Genomic DNA, 13,214 nt, shown 5'->3' with positions numbered 1-13,214 from the left:
TGATTGCTCTTGCGACTTTTCTAAAAGTTTGACATTGTTTTCTTTTTTTTGTATTGTTGAGGATTCATTGAGGGTACAAGAAACAAGGTTACACTGGCTGCATCTGTTAGGTAGAGTCCCTCTTACAATCATGTCTTGCCCCCCAGAAGGTGTGGCACACACCAAGACCCCACCCCCTCCCTCCTTCACTCTCTTTGGTCTTCCTTTCCCCTTCCCCTTCCTCTTTCTTTCTCTCTCTGCTCTCCCCTTACCCCACCCCCTGCGTGTCATTAATTGTCCTCATATCAAAATTGAGTACATAGGATTCATGCTTCTCCATTCTTTTTTTTTTTTTTTCCGGAATGGCAAGTGTTTACACTTATTATCATTGTGTATTCTCCCCCTTTTCCCCTAAATCTAAGCTGAATGATCTACTGCCAACTGGCACCAATTCTCCAAAGTGTGTGCGGTGCAAGAAACACACTTGTGCAATCCTCTTTAGTAGGAGATACAGGAGGCAATTGTCTACTTCTGATGCCCAGAAACAGAGGAACTCAGAGGGCTTCTTGGCTGGAGGGAGGGTGAGAGAGGACCTATTGCCTTCAGTTGGAATCCATCACAAACAGCTGGATGTCGTGCGGGTTCCAGTAGAGGCCCACTGCTGAGTTGTAGACAAGAGACCAGACACAGGGAATGAAAAACTCCTCTGGCTAATCCTCTTCCATATATTTGAATTTCAATTCTGGAAATTTCTTTAATCTGTCTTTGGGCAGTTCGACAACACCTTGCTTAATGATTTCCAGGACCCATTTCACTAACAGCTCAGCTCCAGCTTGCAGCAACCTTGAGCTAAAGAAGGTGATCACCAGATCAATATTTTGCATTATATCTGGAAATGAAGGATGAGTTCAAAACTGTTCAAAGAGGTCCCATTTGTAAAGCAGTGCATACACCAAGTTTGGGTTGTGGTGAAGGGAATTTGTCAGGCAGGAATTGATGATCTCTAACATCATTCGAATCACTTCTTCAATGACATTTAGGTCTTGTGCATAATCTGGCAGAGGAACATCATTAGAACTCAGCGAACCTCTCAAGGACCGGGTGGCTTGTTCCAGAACTTTGCTGTGTTTTTTATACAGCAAAAAAAAAAAAAAAAACAAAACTGATGATCCTCTGAGCAGCATACTGATGGAGAGAATGGAACTGCACCGACATATTTGCTAAAGCTGCCTAACAATTTGTGTGAAGATACTTGTCTCTCATCCTCATCATGTTGGACTGGATGGTTCTTATTACAACCAGTATCAGAAGACTCCCCAAGGAAATTTCAGTTAAAACTCGTTCTGAGTACCAAGTAATATTTTTTAATATCACTTCATGAATAGATCTATTGAAGTCATCATCTTCTGTTAGAATCAACAATGTTATAACAGCCATATACACATGGTGCAAATTTCTTCCTTCAACATGATGTAGAATCTAAAGAATTGGTAAAACAAGATTTTCCATATCTGTGCGAGCCAACATGTATGTTCTAATGTTACCATTCTGATGGAGCAATGTATACAAGAGGGGAGTTCTTGCTGTTCACATAGAGCCGTGTACAAACTGTTAAAGTTGATCTGGAAGGTGTGTGGAATTGACGATGGAAAAGGACTGCTATCTTGTGTGTTCCTGAAGGACATAATGGACTGTTTGTACGGGTTTGGGGCATCAGGAGCATCTGTTGGGTTGGCCAGCACCAGCAGAAGCAGGAGAGTCTGGTTGGCCAGAGGGGAAGAAAGCTCTGGAGGGGCAGTTGCTTTGCTGCCCACGCTGCCCAGGGTGAAGACGGTCCAGAGCCAGTTGTACCCCTGATGCAAGTCCACACAGTAGTCCTCCTCCATCTGACTGCTGAGAGGTGGCTTTTCTTGTCTGATAAAGTTATACAATAAGGTTTTCACAAGTTTGCTGGTGTATGGAAGACACAGACCTCACATCAAATACTTGTGGCTGATGCTCTGTTGCAAAACTTCCTTGTGGAAGAGTTGGCAGGAAAAGAAAACCACCATTGTTGATATTGCTTCTACTGATATTTCAAATATAATATCTAAAAGTGGAATATCAGTGATTAACTGCATCAAACAGCAGAGCAATTCTTCCAAAAGATCTTCTGAGTCAGAACCTTGTTGTCCTCTGTTCATGGCAGATGACCTGGCCCCTTGGGCACAGGTGGTACTCTCTTTCAACACAAACCCACCTCCCTCTCTGTTCTCTTCATCCCAGCAACTCCTACGTCCGTGAACTTTTCTTTCATCTTTTTGTTCTTCTTTTGTTGCTTCTGTCCTCAGTCCCTCAGTCTCCAAAGACCCATGCTTCTCCATTCTTATGATACTTTACTAAGAATAATGTGTTCTACTTCCATCCAGGTTAATACAAAGTCTCCATTTTTTTAATGGCTGAATAGTACTCCGTGGTGTACATATACCACAGCTTGTTAATCCATTCTTGGGTTGGTGGGCAGTTAGTCTGTTTCCACATTTTGGTGATTGTAAATTGAGCTGCAATAAACAGTCTAGTGCAAGTGTTCTTATGATAAAAGGATTTTTTTCTTTCTGGGTAGATGCCCAGTAATGGGATTACAGGATCAAATGGGAGGTCTAGCTTGAGTTCTTTGAGGGTTCTCCATACTTCCTTCCAAAAAGGTTGTATTAGTTTGCAGTCCCACCAGCAGTGTAAAAGTGTTCCCTTCTCTCCACATCCATGCCAACAGCCACTGAGTTTGAAAAAAGCAAAGTTTGGGAGAAAAGAGTTATTTGTGTTTACAATGAAGTAGGCTGTCTTGCAAATAACTTCTTATGTTTATCATAAATTAACAAGGAGGCATTCTGATTCGGCATCTGCTCTCCTTAACCTGAGTTGGCCATCAGACCTGCAATGCATGAAGTGCTCTCTACCTCATTTCTTCCCTGAAAACCTCTGCCACAGGCTCCTTCTCTGGACCATGGGCCAGCACCAATCCTGAGATGTACACCAATGTACCTCCCTGATGCCACCCCTTTCCAGTTTCAGAAAATTAAAGATGGAGGGAAATTACCAACAGGATCTTGCCTGTTGACAAGACCTTGGCAAAATCCAGAGGGCACTGAAGTGAAGCTGGAGCAAACACAGTGCACCTTGATGTTTTCATCCATCTGCAAAATAACCAAAGGCCAGATGCAAGTCTGGGCATGAGGCACCAGTTTCCACATGCACCTATGAACTAAAATGTAGGGAAGCGTGCTCCTCAGGGAGCAGCACCTTGGGAGATCTACTCAGGGACTGTCCTGGGAAAGTGCTGAAACCAATGAGACCCAAACCTCTGTCATTCTCAAAGGCCTGTGCCGGATGCACACACATGGGTCCAGAACAGCTGCAGTTGACCCGCAGGTTGCTGCTGCCACTGTTCCAGCTGGATGACCTTGCATAATGTATCAAATAAACAGACTTTTTAAAAATAGATTAGAAACTGTAAGTACAGTCTTGCATATTCTTTGGGGAAATCACTATAGGGTTAGTGAACTCAACGCCTGGGCCCTGCAAAAATTCATAAGCTTGGCTGAGGAAAATAATTGAATTTCAACATTTTTATTGAAGTAAAATCATCAAGCCTTCCTTTTCACTGTAATTTGTATATTGTCAGATTACTTCTGCCCACAGCCAAACTTTTAAAAGGTTTTTTTTTTTAAAGCAAAGATGTAATGAAAGCTGAAAATCAGTTCATTGATCAAAAACATCTTTTTGGGGTGAGCAAGATGAAGAGATGGACATTTATTTAATTAATTAGTTTAGAAAAAGCTATGAATCACAACGAGCTTTGAGAGGGGTAAAAAAGAGAATTATCGTTATCGTTTTTTTTTAAAGGAGGGGAGAAGTGATCTTGCGATTATTATTATTATTACTTTGCTTACTTGACCCTGAATTCATTATCTCCTTCCCTGTTTCCCAGGTCAAAAAATCCAACTTTACCACAAATTTCCACCTCTTGTTCCTAATTCTTATCCTGAAAGCTTAAAAATCTTAGCACCATCCTTTTCTTGGATTTCCGTGTGAGTGTGTTTTCCAGTTCTATTTTTCAGACCAGAGATCAGATGACCCTTCCCATCCTGCAAATCACATCGAATGTTCACATCCCGCCCTTCTCCTGCCCACCCACACGGGTTCCAGAGCACTGGCTTCTCGCCGTCTCCCCCGGACATCGGTGCTCCTACTGATATCTTTCATGCCCTCCCTTGTAGCACCTTCCTTGCTCAGGTTCCCACCTCCCTTCCCTTCTCTATCCCTCCAGGATCTCCCTAACCCACTTATTCCTCACAGGGGTCCTCAAACATTTTAAACAGGGGGCCAGGTCACCGTCCCTCAGACCGTTGAAGGGCCGGACTGGGGCCCTGGGACAGGTCAGCTGCTAAGCAGGCACAGGCATGGTGGCAAAAACACCCAGCGGGCCAGATAAATAAAACAGAAATAAAAACATCCTAGGCGGGCTGTAAGTGGCCCGCGGGCCGTAGTTTGAGGATGCCTGGACTCTAGAATGTCCTACTATCATATCTGGCAGTCCTCTTTCCACCAGACCTTTCTGGGTCATGAGATGCTATGCCCAGGCCCTTCCTTGAAAGGCCCTTACCCTTGCCTTCCCCAAATTTGCAGTCCCTGGCTGAATCCTCTACCTTCCCAATTGTTCCATTCCCGTCTTCATGAATGCCTATCCTTTTGCCCACACCCATCCTCAACACAGTTGGCCCTCAAAATTCCAGCTTTGGCCCTCCTTCCTTTCCATTCCATGCTATACAGAGTGCTCTGCCCCTCCTGGACTGCAGGACCAGTTCTCTCCTAGTAGCTCAAGATATGGAGTATTAGTCTCTGTATCCCTAATTCCTCCAGTTGTTCTTCCTGCATGTGCAAGTGACCCCTACACCATATGCATTTATTTTTATTTTCATTTTATTTTTTATTTCAGATTTAATATGAGGGTACAATCGATTAGGTTACAGTGTTTGCATTTGTTAGGTAAAGTCCCTGTTATAGTTGTGTTCCACACCTAGGAGGGGTGCCATATCCCCTTAAGCATTTCTCGACCCCCGTCCACCCCTTGGTCCCCACCCCAGGTCACTGCCTGAGTGCAGGCTCCAGGATCTCAGCTCTTGGTCCAGCTTCTCCAGCCCCTTCAAGTGGTCAATGCTGTGTTCTCGGGGCTTCCCACTTGGGCTCTCCCTCCACTGCTGGAGATTCTGCTCCCCTCATTTGCTTCCCCCTTTTGTAGTTTTTGGCCGGGGCTGGGTTTGGACCTCCACCTCCAGCGTATGGGGCTGGTGCCCTACTCCTTTGAGCCACAAGTGCCACCCTGCTCCCCCCTTTTTTACTTATCAATCTTTCTATCAATTTTTCTCTGTCAACAAAAAGAAAAATAACATGTTCTTTCTAAAACCAGATGTGCTCATGCCTCTTGGACAAGCAGTAATCAGTCACTGGCTTTCTACTCACTGTGCCAGGCTTTTTGATGTCTCTGGAGAACTCTGAACACTCAAGATAAACTCAGAACATTTTCCCGAGGTGAATCCATTTTAATCAAAGATTTTGAATGTGGAATAGAAATTTTTATCCCTGCTGGTCACAGATTGTTAAAAACAAACAAATTTGTGTAGTAAAATCAACTCACATGCTTCATAAAGGATAAAAGATGTTCAGGTGAATTTTTAACACCTAATAGGAAACTGCAAAGACATTTTATGGTTAGAGAAGGCCATTCTGGGCCATGGCTTGGTCTTCCTAAAAGATTAGCCTTCTTCTCTGCATTGTGAGCACTTCGTTGGAAAAGTTCAAGGGGAATTTTGCCCTATGGATAAAATTATATCTTCATACTTTTGGCCCATGTCTACCTTTCCAGTCCCACATTCTGCTATTGGCTATCACTTCTAACCATCTCAATTCCTGCACTTTCACTACACCAGTTCTCCTGTTTGGAATGATCTTCCAGCATCTTCTTTCAACAAAATCTACTCAATCTTCAGAATCCATCCTTGCTGTCAGCTCCTCCAGGAGGCCATCCCAGATCCCCCTAGGCAAAGGCAGTTGCCAGGTGCCTTTTGTCTTACTGAGACCTTAGCATGGTGCCCAGTGATCACTTGTGCATCTTCTCCACTAGTCCCTGAGCCCGGAGCTCATCCATCGCTGTATCTCCAAAGGCTAGAATAGTGCTTCTCCTCAGGCTCAAGGCACAGGTGTCAAAAAGAAGACAGGCCGGCAAGCAACTGCTTTCTGACAGGTACAGGTCTTGGCAATGGGCAGGGAAGGAAGAAAAAATGAGTCACTGTCACAGGACTTGCATCACTGGAGTACTTCAGCACTCCTTGCTAGCCGTGCCGCCCACTTCTGACCCACCCTTCTCCCTGTTCTCACATCTCACTCTTTCTCAACACTGCAACATGTGATTACTTTGGTCAGACCAAAGTCCAGCGTCTGGGAATCCTTCTGTGCTGAATGTCCTGCCTCACTTCCTCTGCTCTGAATCCTTCCCGGCCTTGAGGTTCAACTCAAGCTCCACCTTCTCAGGGAAATCTTCCTGGCTGCTTTAACCCACATAAATTTTTCCCTTCTTAACACAAACAATGCTAACATTCTTATTAGAATTTAATTATACGTGTTTTGAATTTTATAAATTTATTGGCTGTCTTTATTACAGAAGTAATATGTTTATATTAGAGAATTTTAAAAAACAAGTAAAGGAAAAATCACTCATAAGCCCTGTATCTCAAGAGAACCACATCAACACTGTGCATATATCCTTGTATACTTTTTCTTTCATGCTTAGGCTACTTTTTCACAAACAGGATCATACTGTGAATATTGTTTTGCAAATCTCATGGCTGTAATACTAGCACTCTGGGAGGCAGAGGTGGCAAGCTCCTGTTAGCTCAGGAGTTTAAGATCATCCTGAGCAAAAGAGAGACTCATTTCTACTAAAAATAGAAAAACTAGCCAAGCATTGTGGCAGGTGCCTGTAGTCCCAGCTACTCAAGAGGCTGAGACAGGAGGATCACCTGAGCCCAAGAGTCTGAGGTTGCTGTGAACTACGATGCCATGACACTCTACCCAGAGCACAGAGTGAGACTCTATCTCAAAAAAATGAAAGGAAACATGCTAACATAACTTTACCATGCCAATATACATACTTTTCAACATCACATTAGATGAATCCACAGTACTCAGAATTTTATATATAAATCACCATGTACTTAGTCAATTCTTCCCTGTAAGGCATTTAGATTTTTCCACTTTCTATTGTCCAAAAACATTTTTATACAGTATTAATCTTTTCATTAGTACAAAATAATTTTAAATATTAATATCTGAAAATAATTAATAAATGCAATTAAACATAAAACTATTTTGCATCATCAATTGTTTCACTACTTACCTAGATTTTCTCAAGTTTCTTAAGGCTAGGACCCAGCATTTTAAAATTTCTCATCTCTCAGTTGAGTATAACAGATGCTCAGTTGTATATGTTGAAGAATTAGTTTATTTCATCTAAGTTTTTAGATAATAGTGGCATGCCTTGTTTATTATAGAAGCAGGTCACTACAGATAGCAATGTAAGGATATTGCTTCCTCCTGGGAACTATTTCCAAAGTCCTTCTTAGGAATCAAGCTGATCTTTGGGGAGACAGAGATAGGACAAATGAGCGAGTTTGAAGAAAAAATGCCACCAGCCAAATTTAACAACAGCTAGAAGTAAAGTTTTTGCTTCTCTAGTTTGGTTCATACTCACCATTTTTTCAAAAGCATATGAGATTCTGGATTCAGAGCTCCGAGTGCTAATCATTACACCACAAAACCACGTGACTCTGTACAATAAGCAATTATTCTTCTTGGCAATGGTGTGTCTCTAAAGACCCTGCAAAGCCTCCGCGCTGTCCAGGCCTGCTACATCCCCAGCACTGCTTCAGACCTTCCTTCCCCAAGCTCCCACGCCCTTCCCTCCCACATACCAGCTGGTGGGCTTCCTTCTCAGTCCACTCAGAAAATAGAATCACTCAGACAAGGACCCCCATGCTCACATCACTGCACCCCAGCCTCCCAGCACAGCCGCACACATGCTGCCTGCCCTCTGGTCACTAGGAATGAACTAACCCTACCCCTATGTAAGGTCTCATTCTCCATCCAACTCAAGGACTTCACTCCAGAAGTCATCCCCTCTCTCTGTATAAAACACAGTTCCCTTCAGAATTATTCCTACTAATGGTAATTGACAATAATTTCAATCATAATCATTTCTCCCAACAGCCTCTACCCATTTACCCACTTTCCCTTTTTCAGCAAAGCCACTCTAAAGAGTGGTCTATGGGCAAAGCAGAGACTTATGCCTGTAATCCCAGCACTCTGGAAGGCTGAGGCTTGAGCTGAGGATCCTGAGACCAGTCTGAATAAGAGTAAGACCTTGACTCTACTAACAAAAAAAAAAAAAAGGAAGAAAGAAAGAAAAAGTAGCTGGGTGTCATGATAGGCACCTATAGTCTCAGCTATTCAGGAGGTTGAGGCAAGAGGATTGCTTGAGCCCAATAGTTTGAGGTTGCCATGAGCTATGATGAAGCCATGACACACTACTGAGGGTGACAGAGTGAGACTCTCTATTAAATAAAAATAAGTAGTCTATGTTCATTGCTTCTACCTCCTCTCCTGCCACTGTCTCTCAAATCCACTCAAGCCAGAATTCATCTCTACTACCCCTGTCAAAAACACCAATGGCCTCCAGGTTGCCAAGTTCAAAAGTCAGTGATGTGTTCTCACAGCGGCAGCTGATTACCCCTGCCTTCCACTGCGATGGACGCTGTGCTCCCCTCTCCTTTTCTCTCACTGGCTGCTGCTCTCAGCCTTGGCTGGATCTTACTGATTTCACCTTCCTGACCTTTAAATGTTCAAGCATTCCAGGTCTTAATGCCCAAACCTCTTCTCTCCTCTGCCCAAGTTCCCAGATACTGAGTGTCGATGACACACAGCATTCACACCTTTCTCCATCAACTCCTGGATTTTTATCTCTAGTCTGGTCCGCTCTCCTGAATTACAGATTCCCGTGTTTAATTGCCTGCTCAACTTTTCCACTTAAATGTGTGATAGGCATCTGAAATTTGCTACATCCCAAACCAAATGCTTGTGCATTTCCCCTTATACCTGATCGTCCTGGAGCCTTGATCCTCTTTCTAAATGAACTCTCCAATAATCAGCTGCTCAGGCCAAAATCCAGAATTTCCTTTGACTCCTCTTTCTCTCACAACCCACAATTGAATTATCAAGAAATTCTGTCCAGTTCATTTTGAAAATACGTCTAGATTCCATTTCCAGTTATCATTCTTGTTCAAATTACCATCACCTCTCTTTTAGCCTGTCCAGGAGTCGCCTACCCTTACTTCCATTCCTGTCCTTCTCTCTATCCAGCAAACAGTGATCCCCTAGGAGTCAGGTCAGGTCATGTTCTTTCTCTGTAGAAACTCCTATAAATGTCTTCCCCTTCGCCTCATAGCTTGTTAGCTATGCCTCTGGCATCACTTACTAGTCTTCTTCTTGCCCTTCTGCATCTGTTTCAATGGCCACTTTGCCATTTGTTCCCAGAGTATGCTAAGCGCTCAACCTCAGGGCTTTTGCACCTACTCTTCCTGATATCTGAAAAGCCCTCTCCCCGCCCCCGCAGCTATGCCCTCACTTCATTCATATCTCTGCTCAAATGTCTCCTCATCAAAGAACACTTCCCTGAGCCAGCCACCCAGTCTAAGTGTAGCCCCACCCCTGGCATTCTATGCTTCTCTACCTACGTTGTTCTCCTCTTCACCACAATGGCTGAAGGCGTTTTGCTCTTATAACATAAGAGTTATAACATACACCCTGACATTTTATATCTATATTTCTTATACAGATATGTAATATACATAAAACATAATATACAAGTCAGACAATTAAGTTTGTGAACTCATCATAGAAAAAGTGCTACATACCTCATCACTGAATATCATTACAGTCACCTTCAAAGTAGTCCCCTTGGGAAGCCATGCAGCAATGCCAGCACCTAGTTCACCCTTCAAAGCAATTTGGAACTCTTTTCCTGGAATGGCCATCAGAGCTGTCATCATACAAGGTCTGACTATTAAGTTCATGAACTTGCCACCATGTGCTTATGCTGGCAGTGCTGTACAAACAACTAAGCAAGGTTTCATAACCTTAGCACCTGTATATATATTTTGGCTCATTGTCTCCATTTTCCATCCCAATCTCATCACTGGGTTGAGAATTCCATGAAGACAGAGGCTTTGTTTTGCTCACAGTCACATCCAGCTTATCATGCAACTGTATCTATCAAATAATGGTTGATTCAACAAACATTGAACAAATCCTCAAAGCCATTCAAATTTCTCATCAGTTCTCCAAAAGTGTCATTGGTATAGTACTAGGCTGAGGTTTAACAGTTTAGATATACTTAAAAACATCTAGTCTTGAAATAAGAAACATTAGTCATAATTCTAAGGAATGTTCCCCAGCAAGTAGAATCCAGTCCTTCTCAACAGAATTTCCTACAATATGGTGGCTCTTCCCAGCTTGGCATTCTCCCTCTCAGTACCCTAAGCTGTTCTCTTTTGTCAGATTTCATTGGATGTTAACTTTGCCTTGCTATTTCTTATTCAAGGTACCACATTAGAAATTCTGCCTACTGTTTGGCCTGAGAAAAACCATTGTATCTTCTCAACACCACTGATCCTGTATCAGGTTCTGAGACTCGAGAATTGGGCTCCCCTTTCTTCTTCCTTTCCTCATCTTTTTTGTTTCCTGCATATTTTAATCTTTCCTGTTCCATTTTATAAAACCAAGGAGATTTCTAGAAAAGAAGTTTATTAGCTTCAGTGCCACGATTCAGTTATGGTCCCTGGAAACCATACTGTGCTTAGATTTGGGTCACAGGTGAGCACTCTTTCTTCCTTTGGGTGCAGCGCCGTCTCCCTGCTCTGCTTTCTTTTCTCCTTTTCTCACCCCCCTTTCCTCTCTAATATAAAATAAATTTATACTTTTATATCCTAAAATAAAAGATGTAGCACAGACGATAGCTACACATATTCTGAATCAATACATACATGTAATTATGCAGAGAAAAAGTATCAGAAAAGGCAGAATGTTCCAGGCATGGGAAGTAAATTGACCTGTACTTACTACGATTATACAGAAGGAAGGACCTGCATCTGTTTCATGTTGTAAACTCCTAGAGTACCAGAGCAGCACCGAAAACAGCCAGCAAACACTCGTGACCAAGGTGCTAAGGCTTTCCGCAGCCCCACCTCTGCAGCAGGGAGCAGGTGCATTATGAGTGTCTAGGACTTCACATTCTAATTTCATAAATTCACAATAGATTTTTCAGACTTTAATTCAAATAACCCACTTCTTTTGAAAATAAAATGAAATAACTAACTCCCTACTCTATTTCAAAGCTCCACGAAGGCAAAGATTTCATGTTATTCACAGCCATAGAGGTATGATTGTAGAAAGGGACATGACCCAAGAGGTCAACTACTTCTAATTCAACCTCCTCAAATGACTTGATAAGGCCTCCTATCACTGTTGTGTTAGGTTTTTCCCATTTTACTTGCAGTCCTACTTCATACTTGAACATTTTAAACTGGAAAAGCTCTGAATCTGAGTCCTTAGACGAGCAGGCTAATTGAAAGGACCTATCCATCGGAGGACAAGATCAGCTAGCAGCAGCATTCCCTCCCTCAGCCACCCTCCTACTGATGAGCTCAACTTCACTCACTGCTGGGCAGCCATGGCCTGCTTGAAAAGAAATGAATTTATACAACCCTCGTAGGGATGTTCTCAAGCCTGGCTCTTATAAGAAAAACACTTATTAGTACTATTAAGATGCATAAAATTATCTCACCAACACACACTTACAAGAATGAGGAATGCAAAAACATAACCATCCATAAGACTGTAAGAAATAGCCTGGCCAGAGCAGACCAGGAATTAGTATTTCCTTCTTGCCAGCGGGTCAGGCAGGGCGGTCAGAAGCTGTGTGTTTTGTCTGGGGTTACCAGACGGGAAGTCAGGAGACCGATGGTCACTCCTAGCTCTGATAATTTTTCTCATCTGAGAATGTGACAGGTTAACCGAGGAAATATCCCAGTCCAGTGCCAGACCTCCATGTCTAGGCTCTGCAGTGCTGTTAGAAAAATTAGCTCAGCACTCTCAGTTTGCTTTGAGTCAGGGCTTAGCTTTCCACCCAGACATTCAAAATGGGGCTTCTTAAAACTCTGCCCTCAAACGAGGTGGCTCAGAGCAGCACTTTGGATGATATCACAAGACTCCCAGGGCGACGCTTCCCTGCTTCCTCAGCATATGCCAGTCCCATTTTACAGGGGGGGGGATTTATGGTCCTTCTCTCAGTAGAGCGAGCCAAAGTTTTATAATATTCATTAAAAATCAGCACCACATGTAATAATATGGAATACCGCCTGTACACAAGAGGGCCACGTTATAGGTGTTTAGGGAAACGTGGCATAATGTTCTGGCCGTGGCCAGGGGGAAAGTTGCAGGCACCAGCACAACACTAACACCTTATTTTATTGCACATGTACGTTCAGCCTAAGTCCTAATTACTCTCTGTAAAACCCCAGCCGCCACCGAGCGTTCTTCTCACGGAGCAGCCACACTCTGGCCTTAAAGGGCAGCTCCAGACTGAGACTGACATGCAGGAGAAGGCGGCCGGAGCGCGGCGGACGCGGGGCTGCAGGCGCAGGGCGGCCTTCCCGTCGGCGCGCGCCACTGAGCCGCTTCCCGCGCCCGGCGCGGGGGCTCCGCTCGCTCGGCGGGGCAGGCGGACGCCCTCCAGAAATGGGCTCAAGCGTCGACGTCGCCACCGGGTCGGGGGCTGCTCTTCCCCACTGTAGAGAGGGACCGGTCAGGGCGGCGGGGCCCGCGGAGCATCTTTCTCTGACCCCGAAGGGCAGAGCCGGACGCTCCAGGAACCCCAGGGCTCGCGGTCTGGCCCCCTCCCCACGTGCCACACCAGCCTGGCCGCTACCCTCACGCCCCGAGCGCCCCCGGGCCTTGTCTTCCAAGGCCCGAAAGGCCAGGCAGACCCAGGCTGGCGAGCGGCCGGGCCGGAGGAAGGGGGCGCCCCGGGCCTCCCGGCCGCACAAAGCGGCGAGGTCCGCGGCGGCGGCGGCGTGAGGCGTGAGGCG

General features: G+C 44.4%; 1 pseudogene; it reads right to left on the bottom strand.

Annotated features, from left to right (window-relative positions):
* Positions 1–581: 581 nt before the first annotated feature.
* LOC100942011 lies at positions 582–2,135 on the bottom strand (annotated as a pseudogene).
* Positions 2,136–13,214: the final 11,079 nt, after the last annotated feature.

The sequence above is a fragment of the Otolemur garnettii genome, unplaced genomic scaffold, assembly GCF_000181295.1.
Source record: "Otolemur garnettii isolate 467f Iridium unplaced genomic scaffold, OtoGar3 scaffold00118, whole genome shotgun sequence".
NCBI lineage: Eukaryota > Metazoa > Chordata > Mammalia > Primates > Galagidae > Otolemur > Otolemur garnettii.
This window is presented reverse-complemented; position numbering and strand designations above follow the sequence as displayed.